Here is a 7,718-nt window from a genome sequence, read left to right as displayed (position 1 = left end):
AGTTTACAAACTTGGACTTTAAAAAGTGGCCATGCTCACCACTTGCATCCTACACTCGATTCCCTTTCTAAAACTTGAGTCAGCTGTCTATCTGCGATACACATGACTGAACTTGATCTCTGTATTCACAGTGGCTCTCAAAAACACTGATGGGCTTCCTGAATCAACAAGGGAAACAGCTGTGTGCAGGAGGCCACAAATGCAGTCATTGGCAGTTCTGGCTTCTAGCAAACTTGACATTAATAACTGTGTGTACCTTACTGGGGTGGTCATCATCTTTAATTGGGTCAAAGCCTAAAATAAGTTAGGCTTAGCACTCAGTAACTTTTAGAAGAATTTAACTGCTTCATTGGACTGATGTACCATCAAAAGATATTTAAGTTAAACTGAATATTCAGCAAGGGTCAAATATGAAGTTTTAAAAAAATAATTTAAACGTTTTACTAAAAAATCATTAGCAATTGCTTTTGCAGTAATTTCCTATTCAATATGTTTGCAGTTTCCACTGCTAAGCTGCGATGTATTTTATGGAAGTTACCAGTTTACACAAGGCCAGCCTGTGTCTGTCTGGCTAGCCTGTATATTTTAATAGGAAGACCAAACTGAACCTTTTCCACTTCAATTTGTTTTTCATGAGTCAGCCTCAACGTTGCTCAATGAGGCTCTCTCACGTCTCTGTAAACTACCTCCTGTGTTAGGGTGATCAGGAGAGACTCATCCAAGACTTTAGCATTCTCCTGAGGCACATTTTGTAGCCACCTTGGGCAAGAGGCCTGATTTCTGTCAGATTATGACCCGAGTTTACTCATGGTAAACGTTTGCTTGAAACCTTCCTGCAACAACCTAGCAATAAACTCTCCCTGAAATAACTGATATCTTAAAAATTAAAAACAAATGTTGGGGACAGGCAATATTTTTCCTTGAATGAACATCACTAAAAAACATTATCTAGCTGATATCGTCGCTCCATTTGTGGGAAATGGCTCTGTGCAAATTGGCTACCACCTTTCTTACAACACTGTCTAAGTTACAAATTACATCAATGATTACAAAGCATTTGGGATGATCTAAGATATTTAAGATATTTATTTATTAGTCACATGTACATCAAAACACACAGTGAAATACATCTTTTGCGTTACTGAGAATGTGCTGGGGGCAGCCCGCAAGTGCTGCCGCTCTTCCGGTGTCAACATTTTTTTCCAGCCAAAAAAGATACCATAGAAATGTAACTTGGTTTTGTTTTGACCTAGCTAGGGTGATGGGGACCTAACAGGAATGGATGGACTATATCTTCCATATCTTGCCTAATTTTATGCCTTAATGTCAGGCGTTTGGTCCAATCAGATCAGCTTTCCACCTTAGGCAGGTCTAAAAGTATTCTTTTGATGTCTGGTTTACAGGTTTCAGCAAAACAAAGCTAACACTTATAAAAAATCAAAGGTGATTGGCAAAAGAACCAAAACTGAGATGAGAAAAATCTTTTACCCAACAAGTAGTTGGGATGTGGAGTTCACTGCCAGAGATAGTAGTGAAGGCAGATTCATTTGAGGAATTCCAAAGAGAGATGGACAAGTATTTGAAAGGAAAGAGCTTGCAGGTCTATGTGGAAAAGGTGGGTGAGTGGGATTGCCCTTGCAATAAAACTAGTATGAATTAGATGGACCAAGTAGCCTCCTTCTGTGCTGTAACCTTTCTGTGATTCTTCTGCTGTTGGCAGTGTCTACACCCTGTGAGTGAATAAATAAGAAGAACAGATAAATCTGAACATTTACTCAAACAAAAACCACCTAGAGAGCTGCTTATTTAACAATGGCAGGCAAACCAGTTCTTTCATCCCAGGATTATGAAGTGGTGATCTTGAGGGGTGATTCTGAATGATTGCCCCTCATTTCTTGGAATTAACTGCCCTCAGTTTCAGTGTCCCTGAGAACACTGCCTAAGAGTTTCAACTGAAGACTGAACCCAAGATCCCTTTTACCTTAGGTCCTTGCTCAGAGGTTTTCTCAAATGGAACCATGTTGCAAGACTGGGTACAAATGTTTCCCTCTGGGAGTCCAGCTGTTGCAGTCTAGACTGTACGGTCTATATGTGTCATTGATAGTTTCCTGTTCCCAGAACAACCCTCAGGATATTCAAAACTATTGATTGTGAGAGCATGTACACAAAAGGTGGTTCCTTTATGATGTCAAGGGGGAAATCTGGTAGGGTTCTGCTTCCAGTGTGAATTTTGTGATGAGGATATTGAGCCTAGAGGTCAGTATTGTGGCATGCCATTTACTGAAAGGTCAAAGGAAAATCAGGAGCATTATGAATTGGAAAAAGAGGCAAGTGACACTTTACGCAGGAAGTGCAACCTCCCGGTTTAGACAATGTTTTTCCATCTTATCAGCAAATGACCTACTGCTTATTACCAGGAAGTTTTGGATCCTGTGAGGAGGAGGATTTTTGCCTTTTATATACTGACATTTTAAATTCATTCATAAAGAGCCTGATTGCAACTTTGGTGCAAGTGGCAGTCTTAGCATTACATTTTATTGTTGTTTTCTAAAGACTGAACATCAATGAAACTACCATGAAAATCAAAAACTACAGATGCAGTGTTTCTTCTGTTGCTGTTGATTTACATGATTATTACCAGTAAGCATTCTATCCCTTTTGTATGATGACATTTTAGCACACAGATAAGCGAAGAATGCAGAGGTGATCTGTAATCTCTTGACATAAGGCTTCCACTATCCTGTTAATATAAGAATGAATCAAAAGCCTGCACTTTTTTTTTAAAAAAAGTATAACATTTATGCAAAGTGATTAAAACCATTTTTTTGTTTTTCATTAGGGTTAGTTTAAAAAGACACACATAGTTTTGGTCACTCTGTATTGTGACTGTATCTCTCTGTAGACTCTCTGCATCCTCTGCGACATCTATTTCTTGGTTTGTTGCCTGTGCCACTGTAATGTTATATTTTTGGTGGCCTATAGACAATTCCCACCAGTTATTTTTTCCCTTTACCATTCCTAAGGGCAGGCACGGTAGTATAACGGTTAGCGTAATGCTATTAATGCGCTAGAGACATGGGTTCAATTCCAGCCACTGTCTGTAAGGACGTTCCCCCTGTACCTGTGTGGGTTTCCTCCGGTACTCCAGTATCGTCCCACATTCCAAAGACGTACGGGTTAGGAAGTTGTGAGCATAGATATATAGATATTTATAGATATTTATTTATTAGTCACATGTACATTGAAACGCACAGTGAAATATGTCTATTTGCGTTGATAAGAATGTGCTGGGGGCAGCCCGCAAGTGTTGCCACTCCTCCGGCGCCAACATAGCTTGCCCACAGTTCCTAACCTGTATGTCTGTTGTATGTTGGCGCCAGAAGAGTGGCGACACTTGCGGGCTGCCCTCAGAACACTCTACACAAAGGATGCATTTCACTGTGTGTTTTGGTGTACATGTGACTAATAAAGATATCTTGTCTTGTGTATAATATTGGTCACCCTGTTATAGGAAAAGAGTGGAAGAAAGATTTACGAGAATGTTAGAAGAACTCAAGGGCCTGAGGTTGGGCAGGTTAGGATATTATTCCTTGGAGCATAGGAGACTGAGGGGTGAACTTATAGAGGTATATAAAATCATGGCATAGATAGGGTGAATGCACACAGTCTTTTTCCCAGGGAGAAGGGACTAAAGACAAGAGGGCATGTTTAAAGTGAGCGGAGAAAGATTTAAAAGGGGCAATACTATCACCTAGAGGGTGGCCCGTAGATGGGACGAGTTGCCAGAGAAAGTAGTTGAGGTAGGTGAAGTAACAATATTTAAAAGACGTGTGTATAGGAAAGGTTTAGAGGGATATGGGCCAAATGTAGACAGATAGGACTGGCTTAGATGAGCACCTTGACCGGCATGGATGAGTTGGGTTGAAGAGCCTGTTTCTGTTCTGTATTCCTTTATGACTCTATAACTCCATGACACACAGTATCCTTACGTTAGGTAGGAGACGACAAAACTGATGGAATAAACTTTCAATTTTATAAGCTGGGCAGGAACATGAGATAAAGTCAGGTAGAAATGAAACAAGATATGGCCCAGACAGGGTAGGTGAAACTAAACCCACTCCCTAACGTGTCCCTTGTGTTACAATCCCCGTACCAGGTCAACTTGGGGTTTTGAACACGATCAGAAAAAGCTGTAGGGGTTTCAAAAGAAGGTGGAAGAAACAGGGGAGGAATCATTAGAAACTGTGGGAAGTTTCATCTTCAGGCCAACAAAAAGATTATTCAGGACAAGAAAGAGCAGGAAGATTGGGAAGAGGACCACAGAGACAGCAGCAAAAAGGAACACCAAGTTTGAGCAAATATTGGAAACGTCACAGAACTAAATGCTGATTGGTACCAAATGAGTTATGATAGCTGGTAATTCCACGCATGCCCACTGGAATACATCAGTGCATGTGTAGAAGGTATTTTTCAGTGCATCAAATAGCAAAGTTGTTTCCAGCTGGCTCCAATGCATCTGCCAGCCTGCCAATAATAGACACACTATTCCACACAAATTTAGCCCAATTTAACAACTGTAAAATCCTAGGAGTACATTCCACCCTATTCAACATGTGTGAAACCAAATATCTGTTCAAGCTTCCCTCAGGATTAGTGTCTAAAGTAACTTCATACCTCCCTGTGTAGTACTGATCTGCTCGAAGGAGGTCCCAGATTTAGGTTGATGGCCTGTGCTGAGTTAACTGATCTGACCCCAAGTGGTAGTGTTCAAAATGGTCTGAATGGCTCTAGACTAAGAAGTATAAAAACAGCCTGATTCTGTTTGCTATCTGGTGACACCTGTTTCAATGTGTGCAAGTGAAGATGTTGGATGAAGTTTAACTGAATAACAAAAGAGTCGAACAATGCACGCTGTGTGGATTTCTACAGGTCCTCAGAACTGGAGTCTAGACTCTTGCTAGAATTATAAACCAGAAGGAATTAGAAACCTTAAAAAAATTCTGTAAGTGTATATTTGCATATGGGAATTTATCCACCTCATACTCTACAAATTAAAAACAACCGAGAAGTTTAAAAATGTTATCAAAAAATGCAAATGAAGTTCACGTTCAAGCCACAGCCACACTTAACAAACCTCTTCCATAAGGATTTTAAGCAGACTCTTTTTTTTCCAACTTCCACAAATTTTCTCTTTAAAACCCGATTCTCACCTTTACACTTTTACAAACTGGTAACCTTCATAACTCCACACTTTGAAATAACAAAGATAATATTAACTCACTGACTTCTACGGTGAAACCTATACCCTACGTAGGAAGTGTTTCCATGGAGACAAAGTTACTCGGCAAGAAACATAAAACTTTCTTAGTACACTTGGGTTCCCAACCTGGTTTAGATCTTATCTATACTAGTTACTGCTTGTGAAGGCAACTGTTTTTTAAATGCACCTGGCAGTCTGTTCAGGTGGGTACAGAATATCGCATTGCAATGTCTGAGGAGATGTTCCTACTTCCTCTGATCAGTAACAGGCTATCTGACATTTGTGGGAGCTTGCTGCTATGTTCCCTCAGTACATTCACAGTTAAGTGAAGCAGCTTTTAATATTAATTTACTGTCAAGGGATGTTTCAAGTTCAGGGGTATATCAGCCACTCATTATGTATCCTGCCATTAATTCCAATAGAAAGGAAAATTGGGTGATATGTATCGGGGCACCCTTGCTGTTATTGAAGTTTGCCCCTTGACCTTTGGGGCTCAAACCTTGATGTTCACTCAATGTAGAGTACAGGTTTGAATCAATTACATCACCAGATCCTTAGTTGCTGTTCTGCATTAAAGTCCTTCAAATGTATTAAAATAACACAATGCAAACATTGTGCTAAAAGGAACAAATGCTTCCATTCATATAATGCCTCCTCATTCCTTGCCCTCAAATCTCCTCAGATGAAATGTAGTCACTATTGTCATGGGAATTAATATGGTAACCACTCCGTCCACAGAAAACCTACAAGCAGCAAAAAAATGGTTGATTATTTCTTCTGGTTTTTGGTGGCTACATTTGAGGGAAGAAAATTGACCAAGATGATCTCCTGTCTTCGCTGACTAGTACATTAGAATCCTTTGCATTCATCTCATCTGGATTATAATTTAAAGCCTCTTCTGAAAACTAATATCTCCAACAAAGAAATTTTGGCTCACTATTGCTTTGGAGGATCAACTTGTACTGAACCATGATGTGATATCATTAAGCACCCAGCAAAATTGGCTAATTCATGGATATACTTTTTGTGGAAGGTAACAAGTGCAAGCTTCAATAAAGTGTTTAGGCAATTTTATTGACATTAATCAGCTTTCATTTGAAAGGAAGGGGTGGAGTGGAGATTTTGCTTTCTGAAGTTAATTATCTGGTTCAGGAGATTAAGCTGTTGTGGGAGAATCCACAATAAGGTCTGGCTGTACTTCTGAGTAGCTTGGCCCCAGCTTGACCAGATAGTTGATGAGAAATGATATTGCACAGAAATTCATCCCATATTGATAATATTAAATGTTCTATTTAACAACATCAATGCATTCTCTCTGGCTCTTTCATTGGGCACAAAAAAGGAACTTTCGGAGGCAGAGTATAATGTGCTGTTGGTATCATGTAGCAATTTTGATACCATGGACGGGGTGAATTTCTAGGCTGTAACATTGGACCTCAGACAACGTTTCTTTCTTTTTATTCTTCCCCTTGTCTAAATGTTGAAATGTATTTTCATAGCTTGGTGTCCCTCATAACTCAATGGCAACACCTTAGGTATGAATATAAAGATCTTTCATGACTATCCAAGATATATTTGTGGAGAAGAAATTCATCTTTGGCCATTAATGGTCATATCAGATGCCAAATGAGTAAGTATGTATTGATGTTGACGGAACCCAGTGTCAGCAGGTGAGTAAGTACTGGCAGGTACAGTTTTAAAAATGCCTTACATCCAAGGTTATTGGTAATGAGATTGCTGGTTGGCCCTGGTTCACCTGACACCCTGCTAGTGGATTGGCTGCAAGATAATGAGGCCCAGAAGGTAACATTGGTCAGGCCCAACTGGGACTTACCCTCTCAAAATACTCATTGTAATAAAACTGAGGAGAGGTGGCTGTTATGGAAAATAGCAAACAATCAGATGTTTTCTGATGTCTCTGAAGATAGATTGGACAATGGGAATTCTGACTAAATATTTGTTTAAGGCAAGGTGACTTGGTCAATTAATCTGTGTCTTGAAATGTTCAATGTAAAATGCTTCACATTTATGAGACAAGAGAAAGAGCATTCCAAAAAAAAATGAATGACGGGCATCAGTAGTAACGTCGTACATTTTATTTTGTCAACATGCCCAGCTTAAAACTCCCCACAGTAGACTCCAGACCCAGCCTCCTCAAGTCTGCGTTCCACAGATGCAGCACCAGTTATGTAAGTAAACCACTTTTCATGTCCCTACCCAGACTGCCAAATCTATATGGAAACTGGCGGAGAAGGTCAAACCAGGCACAGCCCAGGATAGCGGGAAGATGTGTTGGAATTGGCCCAGTTTCCACTGTGTGGTCTGCGTCCTCGGACAAGAACCAATCAGACAGCCAGGGTGGATCATACACACAGAGCTCAGTACAGACTGAGCACAGGGAAGACATAGTCCTGCAAAGATTAAGCACTGTAGTATTTTCAAAACATTTATGACTCCA

The sequence above is a fragment of the Pristis pectinata genome, chromosome 24, assembly GCF_009764475.1.
Source record: "Pristis pectinata isolate sPriPec2 chromosome 24, sPriPec2.1.pri, whole genome shotgun sequence".
Taxonomy (NCBI): domain Eukaryota; kingdom Metazoa; phylum Chordata; class Chondrichthyes; order Rhinopristiformes; family Pristidae; genus Pristis; species Pristis pectinata.
Note: the sequence above shows the minus strand (reverse complement) of the source record.